Below are 11,750 nucleotides of genomic sequence, written 5' to 3'. Positions count from 1 at the left end.
AACCCAAGGTTAGAGCTATCTAATACAGCACTGATAGGCCATCAGAATTTTATTATGGTGTGTCCGTCCTGCAACACTGTCACCCAAGCCAATAATGGAACAGCAACCTGTTCCTTGGATGAACGAGAACAAATTCATGCACAAAAAGCCAAGTGCTTTATGCAAGTGGGACACAAAGAGCTAGTGCTTGAAATTAAATTTAACTTTTCTAATATGATGGGATATTCTGGCAATTCGATATCTCTATATATTGAATAACGTATTATGGCATTTACGATTTTTAAAAAACATCTTTCTTACCGCTATCATTTCACATTATTATTATTTTTAAAGATTTTACTGATTTATTTGAGAGAGAGTGAAAGAGAGCAGAACCCCAGGATCATGACCTGAGCGGGAGGCAGACGCTTAACTAGCTGAGCCACCCAGGCGTCCCTCATTTCGCATCAAATAAAGCAAAGAAAAATATAGGAGCTTGACGTTTTATATTTTGTTTTTAAGTTTTCCTCAGCTCCATTTCCTTTAATTCTTTGTACGAAAATCCTTACAACTAACTTCACATTAACTTGGCTAATAAAAGTACCCGTATTTCTTGCTTAAGAAACGTCAGTATGTGTCTGTTACTAAAACTCTTTCACATGCAAATGTTAATCTGTACAAAGATAAACACAGGTGTAGATGAAGGACACATGGGTCGGGGGAAGAGCTGAGAATATGGGCACGTGTGTTTCAAGTGGTACAAAGAAACAGACGAGAAGAAATAGGAAGCTTCTGCAATAGTATCCCAAGCTGTTGCTAAGAGCCTGAACTGGGAAAGGATGGAGAATTGATGGTTTCCAGTGGGATGTCACGCCTTCCTCCCAGGGTATTTTTGGAATTTGGAGGAAGGCATGATTCAGTTGTCACAGTTACAGCGGGGATCCCACAGGCACTGTCACGCGTGCAAGTGTTCTGCTCAAGAGAGAAGTGCTCAGGTCACACACCTTTTCAGTGACCCACGAGAGAAAGTGGTGTCTGAGTCTCTAAAAACCAACTTAAGATATGTAGAAATCCAAGGCACTCTCTTCCTGTTTTTTTTTTTTTTTTAAGATTTTATTTTTGAGTAATCACTGTACCCAGTGTGGGGTTCGAACCCACAACCCTGAGATCGAGTCGCATGCTCTGCCAACTAAGCCAGCAGGAGCCCCTTTGGTTTTCATGTACACTGAGTATTCTCGGACTACAACCGGTAGGTAGATTGAAGAAATAGTTTACTTTGTTTTGTTTTGAGAATATCCCAAAGAGTTGTTCACTGCTTGATAAAATCACATTACTTTTGACAATGCCCCTCGCTGAGTTGTTGGTAGAGTCCTGTATCTGAGCCACCCAGGTGCCCCACTTCCCTGTTTTTAACATGTCAGAATTTTCAAAAAGTATCATTATCATCCAGCTAAACTATGTTGTCTCTCTTCTGTCTGAGGTTCTTTATAAATGAGAGCAAGCAGGGAGGTCTGGGTGGCTCAGTCAGTGAAGCGTCTGCCTTCGGCTCAGGTCATGATCTCGGGGTCCTGGAATCGAGTCCTGCACTGGGCTCCCTGCTTGGTGGGGAGCCTGCTTCTCCCTCTGCCTCTGCTGCCACTCCCCCTGTTTGTGCTCGCTTTCTGTCAAATAAATAAAATCTTAAAAAAAAAAAAAATGGGAGCAGGCATATGCAACCTTACTCTGCCCTCTGTTATCATTGTGCCCAGTCATTTCCATATTTAAAAAGATAACTTACTATAAATTACATTTTCCTTATTTCTGCTTTATATTGCCGTGGGCATTGTTTTCTGTAATGTTTAAAGTAATATATGTAGATAGATTATGCTACCTATGGATTTCATTTGGGGAGAGGTAAAAAGGCATGATGGAATATTACAGTATAGAGGGGGTATAGAGGGGGCATATATGTAATATGGGGGGAGATATGTAATATCTCACTGTAGTTTTGATTTGCATCTCCCTGATGGTGAAGTGATGATGAGCATCTTTCTCCGTGTCTGTTGGTCATCTGGATGTCTTCATTGGAGAATTGTCTGTTCATGTCTTCTGCCCATTTATTAATTGGATTATTTGTTTTTTGAGCGTTGAGTTCTATAAGGTCTTTCTATATACTGGGCATGTCATTTGCAAATATCTTCTCATATCATGCTACAGTGTGATAAATAGGTTACCTTTTAGTTTTTTGATGGTTTCCTTCACTGTGCAGAAAATTTTTATTTGGAGTTCCAGTAGTTTATTTTTGCTTTTGTTTCCCTTGCCTCAGAAGACCTATCTAGAAAAATGTTGCTACAGACAATGTCAAAGAGGTTACTGCCTGTGCTCTCTTGTAGGATTTTTATGGTTTCAGGTCTCATATTTAGATCCTTAATCTGTTTTGAATTTATTTCTGTGTGTGGTGTAAAAAAGTGGTCCAGTTTCATTCTGCTTGTTGCTGTTCAGTTTCCCCAACACCCTCTGTTGAAGAGACTGTCTTTTTTCCCATTGGATCTGCTTTCCTGTTTTGTTGAAGATCAGTTGACCATAAATTATGGGTTCATTTCTGGGTGTTCTGTTCTATTGATCTATGTGTCTGTTTTTGTGCCAGCACCATACTGTTTTGATTACTGCTGCTTTGTAATAGAACTTGAAGTCCAGACTTGTGATGCCGCCAGCTTTGTTTTTCTTTTTCAAGATTGCTTTGGCTATTCGGGGCCTTTAATAGCTCCATACAAATTTTAGAATTGTTTGTTCTAGCTCTGTGAAAAATGCCGGTGGTATTTTGATAGGGATTGCATTAAATGTGTAGATTCCTCTAGGTAGCATAGACATTTTAACAGTATTTGTTCTTCCAATCCATGAGCATGGAATGTCTTTCCATTCCTTCAGTTTCTTTCATCAGTGTTTTATAGTTTTCAGAAGACAGGTCTTTCACCTCTTTGGTTAGGATGATTCCTGGGTATCTTCTTATTTTGGATGTAGTTGTAAATGGGATTATTTTCTTAATTTCTCTTCCTGCTGCTTCATTATTGGTGTATAGATGCGATTTTACTGAATTCCCATATGAGTTCTAGCAATTTATTTTGGTGGAGTCTTTCCGGTTTTCTGCACAGACTATCATGACGTCTGCAAATAGTGAAAGCTTGACTTCTTCCTTGCCGATTTGGATCCCTTTTATTTCTTTATTTCGTCTGATTCCTGAGGCTAAGACCTCCACTACTATGTTGAACAACAGTGGTGAGAGTGGCCATCCCTTTCTTGTTCCTGACTGTAGAGGAAAATCTCTTAGTTTTTCCCCATTTAGGATGATGTGAACTGTGGGTTTTTCATAGATGACTTTTATGTTGAGGTATGTTCCCTCTAAACCTACTTTGTTGACGGTTTTTATCATGAATGGATGTTGTACGTTGTCAAGTGCTTTCTCTGTGTCTATTGAAATGATCATATAGTTCTTATCCTTTCTCTTATTGATGTTTCACGTTGATTGATTTATGAATATTGAACCAGTGTTATTGCTCTTTATTTCTCTCTTGATTAGAGTAGTCCTGGGTTATAAGCCACTGCCCCCCATGGAGTTATGTTTTAACATATACTGCCAGTCCCAACTCAGGAACATTGTATTAACTAAAGTCCTAACAAAAGATTATAAATGTTAAAAATGTCATGGGTATTGGGGCCCCTGGCTGGCTTAGTCAGTAGAGCATGCGACCCTTGATCTCAGGGTTGTGAGTTGGAGCCCCATGTTGGGTGCAGAGATTACGTAAAAAAATGAAATCTTGAAAAAAAAATTGCATGGGTATTTTCAAGCATATATTTTTCCCAGTAATTTTTTGTTACAATTTGTAATTCTTTCTACATGTTCATCACATTCTTGAGATTTTTTTTTTTTTCATGGCTGTGTAAGTGAAGTTGACTCTGTGAACTATGGATAATACCGAGGGTCAGCAGGGTACTTTGATTTATGACTCATATACCGGCATGCCCAGAATTGAATTAAGACTAGCCAGCTAACTCTCCAGCATACCAGCCTCTAAGCAAAAAACACCATTGGACTAAATTAGTTAATTTCTGTTTTTACATATGACTTCTTAAGTGACGGGGGCGCAGGAATTAGTTGGTTGCCTTCATGAAGCAGATATAATGTCTTCAACTGGAGACACCATGAAAAAGGAAACATTTCTATCAAACAGAGACACTTCTGGCTGACCATCAGACTCTGAGGCAGTTGATAGTTTACTGAAACAGTCTGTTTTAATCATGTGAATTCTGGAGGTTAATAATTCATGCTACAGTGTGATAAACTGCATATATAGAGGCTAAACTCAACCTTAATGAGGATGAATGGTTAACTTAGCCTCATATGACTCTACCACGTACGATGGAATGTTATGTTGCATGCATGAAATATATTTATTATATGTAACACACAATAATATGCTTATCGTTATTTGTGTTAAACATATTTTTGTACTCCATTTAAAAATAGTGCACAGATATATTTAGAGTATATATTTTGAAAATAGACCAGATTGTTAGTTTACCCATGGTAGCCACAAAGCTTGAGTTGGCTTTAGGTGTAACTACTTACCGTTTTTTCTTTCTTACGTCCATCATTCTCCTTGTGAGTGGTGATTCTTCTCGCCGGTTTTCAGAACAGAGTGGTCACATCACTTTCAGCGGTCATGTGAGTCTTTCTTTTTCTGAAAAGTATTTCAGTGGGAAGTTAGAAATTGCAAGGATCACATCTGCAGGCCTGGCTGCATTCTCTAATGGCTCTGTGACTTTGGGTGCATCTCTTTCTCAGCCTCGTTTCTATGTCTGTGAATAAGTCGCAGTGATAGCTGCATCGTGTGGTTATTAGCACAGACCCCAGCACTCGGAAGCGATCAGTGAATAGTCACTGCTGTCAGGGTGTACGAAGTAGGAAAAAGCTGTATCGGGGATTAAACCCAGCTGTTGTCGTTTGTGAGAACGCTGCCGTAGGTTGCTTCAATAAATAACTATGAAGGGAGTGGTAAGTGGATGAATGAGTGTGGACGCTTTACCAAACACAGATAACACACAGTGAGGTGTAGTCCTGGTTGGACCTTCCCTCTGGCCATCCACCTTCTGCACATGTCTTGCAAGTTCTTTCCCATTCAAGTGAATCCCAGATATGTAGTTAAGTTTTATTTCCTTAAGTCATCTCTACACCGGACACGGGACTCCCAACTCAACGACCCTGAGATCCGGAGTCTGCGTGCTCTCCTGACTGAGCCAGCCAGGCGCCCCCAGATGTGCAGTGTTGCTCAAGTCCCGTTTCCCTGGGTGGTTCTTCCTCTCCACCCCTTCATTTCCTCCGCCCTCTTCTCAACCAGGTCTTGTGTCTCTGGTCCTTGAACCTGCACTGGGTCTTCAGGTTTGGAATTTTTATATGCCAGTGTCTGTAGTTTAAGTGTGGTTCTTCCCCCTAAGATCCTTGGCTGGGTTTAACCCCTGTGGTTCTCCATGGTCTCAAATACAATAAATCATTCATTTGAACATCTGAGATCTAATTTGTTTCAGGGAACAATATCTCCAAGTTGGAGACTTGAATTTTGATGTGCGGGTTATGACATTTAATGCAGAGATGATACGATTACAGGAAATAAGTGAATTTTAAAAGTAGCTAGGCATTAACAGCCTCTTATTTCATACACAGTTTAAGACAGAAATCAAATAAAGGCAGCAGAATTCATTATTTTGGATCAAGTAAACAGAGCTGGGATCTACTGAAAGTGGGAAAATTAATGCATTATAACAAAATTCTGTTTATTGACAAATAATGAATTCATTTTAGTTCTTGCCCAAACCTAAATCAGGATTTGCAGCACATCTGCTTTTCTTAAAAACTGTCAAACAGGAACCACCTTGTAGTAGTGTCAGCAACCGAGAAAGTATGATGTACCCAGAAATCTTCGTTGGCCTGCAGATGGGAGCGCAGCAGCGTCTCGTCCTTGCGATTTGCTCTCACACGGTACACCTCCACAGCCCTTTGGAAAATGCCCATCAGCGCCTCCTGCCTAATCACACTGCGTCGTCTTTTCAGATTTTTCTCTCTGCTTCTCCCTCCAGAGTAGCTGCTCCTCAGGACTTCATGAAACTTGTGAAATTTTAACAACTTGAAAAATTGTGTTTTACCTCCCATGCAGCCTGCATCGCTCTGTTGGTACATTGAAGGTTGTGTGGATCTGGCCTCTTTTGCACTCAAAGCCCCCAAATCACATTGCTGATTACTGTGAGCACCCTAGAAAATTAATTTTCAGTGATGATAAAAATGTGATTTTTGAAAGTATTACCCCAAATAATACCCTTTTAGAAATCCTCTGCAGTATTCTGATTCTACAAAATCATTTCCTCTCCCTCTTTGGGTCACTTTTAAATCTACTTCTTTTTTTTTTTTTTTTTAAAGATTTTATTTATTTATTTGACAGAGAAAGAGAGCACAAGTAGGCAGAGCAGCAGGCAGAGGGAGAGGGAGAAGCAGGCTTCCCGCCGAGCAGGGAGCCCGATGTGGGGGCTCTATCCCAGGACCCCGGGATCATGACCTGAGCCGAAGGCAGATGCTTAACCAACTGAGCCTCCCAGGTGCCCCTTAAATCTACTTCTGATAGAGTCACTTTGTGGGTATATCCCAGTGGAACCAAACCTCACTAAGGTCCTTCCTTCCAGGGGGGTGGTTTGCACAAGAAGCTAGATCAGTGGTTCTTAGCTTCTGCATGATTGACATTGAGAGCTGGATAACTCTTTGCTGTGGAACTGTCCTGTGCATTGTAGGATGCTGAGCAGCATCCCTGGCCTCTACCCACTAGATGCCTGTAGCACCCAGCCCCCCGTTGTGACGACCTTACCTGTCTCCAGACATTGCCTCATGTCCCCTGGGCGACAAAGTCAGCACTGATGGAGAACCACCGAGCTGGATTAATGTCCTCCTCATACCAGGGCTGGTCACTTAATCCCTTAGCGTGGGAGACTTGGTGTATTATATCAGAACAAGATATAGAAGCTATGGATAGACCAGTCACGCCAACATAACTTTTACTGCTTGGTGAAAAATCCTTGCTGGTGTTGCTGCAAGATAGCCCTCTGGCCTGTTTGAATTCCGCCTGAGTAAGCCCTCAGAGTTAATGTGCCTCGGGTTTTTGTGGTCAAGCCAAGGTGTGCAGCAATCATTAATGTTAAACTACTTGGATTTGAATAGTATGTGTTTCAGATACACACATCGATTTAAAAAATCAGCTCAGGAGGAACGAATAAACAATGGGAAAAAGACAGTCTCTTCAACAGACAGTGTTGGGAAAACCGGACAGCCACATACAGAAGAATGAAACTGGACCACTTTCTTTCACCATGTACAAACATAAACTCAAAATGGATTAAAGACCTAAATGTGAGACCTGAAACCATAGAAGAGAGAACAGACACTAATCTCTCTGACATCAGCTGTAACAACCTTTGTTTAGGTATGCCTAGATATGTCTCCTGAGGTGAGGGAAATAAAAGCAAAAATAAACTGTTGGGATTTTCTAAAAATAAAAAGCTCTGCACAGCAAAGGAAACAAGCGATAGAACTAAAAGGCAGCCTACAGAATGGGAGAAGATATTTGCAAATGATATGTCCAATGAAGGGTTAGTATCCAATATATACAGTGGAATATTAGCCATAAAAAGGAATGAAATCTTGCCATTCGCAATGACATGGATGGAACTAGAGAGTATTATGCTAAGCAAAATAAGTCAGAGAAAGACAAATACCATGTGATTTAACTTTAATCTAGCTCTGAAAAATATTTTTAAAGAAGATAATTGCACCTGCAATATAGCGGTCTGTTCTTGGCTTTTTAAAAATTAAAGTAAAAAATGAAGGGTCCTTTTTCTCCAAGACAGTATTTCCTTATTCATACTCTTTAACACATCCAGTGTCTCTGAATAATAAGTATTTTTGTTCTGCGGAAGTAAAGGTTTTCTAATTTCCTTTGCAAGGTTTATTTATTTATTTATTTTAAAGAAAAGAGTGGAATTTAATCTTTATTTACAGGACACTGCAAGAGAGGAGATTCTACATAGAAATAAGAAACCCACTGAGGAGGAGCTTCATACAGGTTGTGCAGTTTGGAACGGGTCAAGTAGAGTTTTGTTGTAAAAAGTGCTACAATAACAAAACACATTTAAAAAGAGTTCTTAGTAGAGAAACAGTAAGACAGACTTCTACCAAACAGAGTACACAACAAACAACTTCCTGCCTCAGCTGTACGATCTGAAAGTTAGAAGTCCCGGGAGTGCCATCCTGAACTTGGAACGTACAGCCTTCAGAGGTCGTTTCTGGCACAACATTCTGATCTTCCTCTTCCTCTACAGAGAAATCCTTCTCAGTCAAGTTTAATGAAGCTTTGTACACAGACCCGTTTTCATGCTTTTGTAGAGCTTCAACTTTTGTCCAAACCTCCACATTCTTCAGTCATGATACTGAGTTTCTCAGTTTCACCGAGTTTCTCAGCAGCCTGAAAGATGTTTGAAATGGCATCCAGAATAACCAGAATAATTTTGGCGTCTCATCAGTGGTTCTCTTACGCCACAAGGAACGAGGTATACAATCTGTTCAGCTGTCCCACCGCTTGTAGAGTTGGTCACAGCCCAGACAGCTTCCTTTTGTGTCTTCAAGTCTGCCTTAGAGAGCACACCAGCGAGGAATGGGACTCATCCATGATTCACAACTTGCTGTATTTTATCGGGTCCTGGCGACCAGCTGTAATGTTTGACACTGTCCACGTAGCTTCCTTCTGAATATTAGTTTCGGGGTTCGTTAGGAGGCTGGGAAAAACAGCAAGTGCTCCCGCATCTATTACAACCCGAGTCTGTTCATCTGTCCCAGTAACGGCATTTCCTATGGCTCTTAGTGCCGGCGTCACAATGGGCAATTCAGTAGCTCCTAGAAGCTTCACAAGCTGGGGCACAACTCCTGTTTTCACAACCATTTCCATCCGTTCATTTGGACCATCAGTAAGGTAGGAAATGGCCCAGCAGGTATCTGCCAGTACTTCTGGATCATCATGATGCAGGAGACGAACTAAGGTAGGAAGAATCTGCTCAACAGCATCTAATGGGGGTGCAGGATTCTCGCTGCGACAGAGGTTTGAACGTGTCCACGTAAGGTGGCGTAAGTAACCACATGCTAAAGATGACATCTCAGGAACTGCAAGGAGAGCCAGTAGTGGGTCAACTGCACCATACTTGATAACCAAGTCTCGAAAAACTGAACCATCACCTGCAATGTTTCCTAGAGCCCATACAGCTCGTTCACTGATGTGGGCATGGGAAGGTGCCAACAGAGAGATGAATGCTACCGCAGCCTTGGTCTGCGCTGACGTCCCAGAAGCAATGTTAGTGAGAGGCCAAGCAGATTCAAACTGAATGGGACTACAATCCGTTCTGCCCAAGAAGGACACAGATTTTGGAATCAAACCAGCCCGGATTATGTTGTCTATGGGGGGCTGTTTTTCCCTAGAAAGCAGTTTCCTAGCAGCTTGAGTAGCCTGGAGCTGGCTTTCCAAATTGTTGCTGTTTATGCCTTTGACAGTGTCATCAACAGACCAATTTACAGTGCCCTGGTTGTTGCGGTTTTCCTGTAGTGTGGAGAGGTAGCATCATCGGGAAACGAGCTTACGTTTCTCCTTTTCAGCATCTGGTCAATCCTTCTTAGCTTTCCTTAGCTCCACATGAACTTCTATTCGGCGCCGCCTCATTTCTGTACTGTCTTTCCCCTTGTTCTTGAATCTGTTAAGGCGAGCAGCTGGTGAATTAGCATTCTCGTTGGTGGACGTGGTTATGAGACAAAGGGAGAAAGAATTTGTTATCTTTCGTTCGGTGATGTTCTTTTCCGACGCTGTGTCACAGCCAGCCCTGGGCCTACACAGCCGGCTCAGGCTTCCACAGGAGGCGGTCCGGGGCGCACAAGCCGCAGGACAGCTGCCCTCAAAACGTCCACCACGGATCACCCCAAAGACGGTGTGGTATTTATTTATTTTTTAGTAACCTCCACACCCATCGTGGGGCACAAACTCATGACCAGAGATCGCAAGTCACATGCTCTTCCAGCTGAGGCAGCCAGGTACCCCTTCCTATTTCCCTTTTGAAAGAAATTTAATGCACATATAATACTTGTTGATTTTTATTTTGAAATCATCCTAAACTTAAGCATGGTTGCGTAATATTCCGGCAACTTTTATTTTTTCCTAAGCCATTTGAACCCAAGTACTAACGCAATACGTGTTTTCTACACATACGAGCCACAGAACCCATTCAGCTTTGTCAGGGGTCCTAATGGTCTTTATGGCAAGAGGATTCTGTGCAGAATGACACAAAGCCTTTAGTGTGCCTGTGCTTTTGGACTCTTTCACTCTGAAGCAGTCCTTCAGCCTTTTCTCGAACGTTCTGGACCCGGCTGGTTTGGGAGGTTATGTGCCCGTTATTTGGGTCGCGGGCCCCGCGTGGAGTTTGTCTCGTGTTTCCTTGTGACTGTGTTTGCGTCGTGTGTGTTCACAGGACTGTCACAGAGGTGACTCTGTTCTTCTTGCGTCTTCTCTGCCGGTCGGTTTGTGTCATGGCTTGAGATGTTCAGGCCTGCTCGCTCGGTGAAGGAGGAGTCCGGCCGGTTTCTCCACGGTCACTGGTGTTTTGGGCAGAGGTACGTTGACGCTGTGCCAGTGTTCTGTTCCTCGTGAGACCTGCAGCGCCCGGTTTCCTCATGCAGCCCCATGCTGACCGTACCGTTCCTTCTGCGGAGCTCAGCCGACTTCGTACCGGAAGCAAGAGTGTTCTCCTGTCTCCGCTTCCTCGTTTATCTTAACATGCACTCAGATTCCTGTTTTCTTTAGTGGGTCGTGATCTGTTTGTATCATTGCTTACGTGATGCCGGTTTCTCACTAAATCCATTCTTTCCTACACTGCCTCTTTTTGAGGCAGCGCTTTAGGTTTTCCCTCTGGCTTGTTGGTCTGTACTTGTCTTCTCCGCATCGGATGGTGCTGTGTGTCACAAACTCCGTGAAGTGAATCCCTTCACAGGCCATCAGCCTTTTCCTTGTTTTCCTGTGGGTGAAGACGGACGCCCACACCCCCTGGGGGGTCCTGCAGCGGTACAGCACCGCCTTCAGACGGCTGGCGACCTTGGGGTGAGCAGCTTCAGCACCTCACGGAAGTCCCCGCAAGAACACGCCAGTTCTCACCTTGTCCTGCTCAGATTTCTGCTGCTCTTGGGCCCTACAGCCCTCAGGGGGCAGGACTCTTGCTGCCCCGGGGGGGTCCGGCATTCCCTGCAAACACACACTCTGCGTCGCAGGCTGACCTAGGGTTCTGTTCATTGTCCCATCAAGTGCTGAACGAGGTGATGGCTGCCATTCTGATCATTGAAGAGATGAGTGTTGGCACCTGACAGCCACACACTCCGTCCCTCCCGCCTGCACCACATGTTCCTGCAACGCACACCCCGCCCCTCTCCCCTGCACCACAGATGTTTCTGCAATGCACACTCCATCCCTCTGTCTGTACCATAGATGTTTCTCCAACACACACCCATGCCTCTCCTCTGCACCACAGATGTTTCTGCACCGCACACCCCATCCCTCTCCCCTGCACCAGAAATATTTCTGCAACGCACGCCCCGTCCCTCTCCCCTGCACCACAGATGTTTCAGCAACACACACCCCATTCCTCTCCCCTGCAGCACAGATGTTTGTGCA

The 11,750-nt window shown here is 43.2% G+C and overlaps 1 pseudogene; it reads right to left on the bottom strand.

Moving 5' to 3' along the window:
- Positions 1 to 5,860: 5,860 nt before the first annotated feature.
- On the bottom strand, positions 5,861 to 11,321 carry LOC141374328 (importin subunit alpha-1-like; annotated as a pseudogene).
- Between the last annotated feature and the right edge of the window lie 429 nt (positions 11,322 to 11,750).

The sequence above is a fragment of the Callorhinus ursinus genome, unplaced genomic scaffold (genome assembly GCF_003265705.2).
Source record: "Callorhinus ursinus isolate GAN/ISIS: 27379988/994484 unplaced genomic scaffold, GSC_fseal_2.0 scaffold16, whole genome shotgun sequence".
NCBI lineage: Eukaryota > Metazoa > Chordata > Mammalia > Carnivora > Otariidae > Callorhinus > Callorhinus ursinus.
This window is presented reverse-complemented; position numbering and strand designations above follow the sequence as displayed.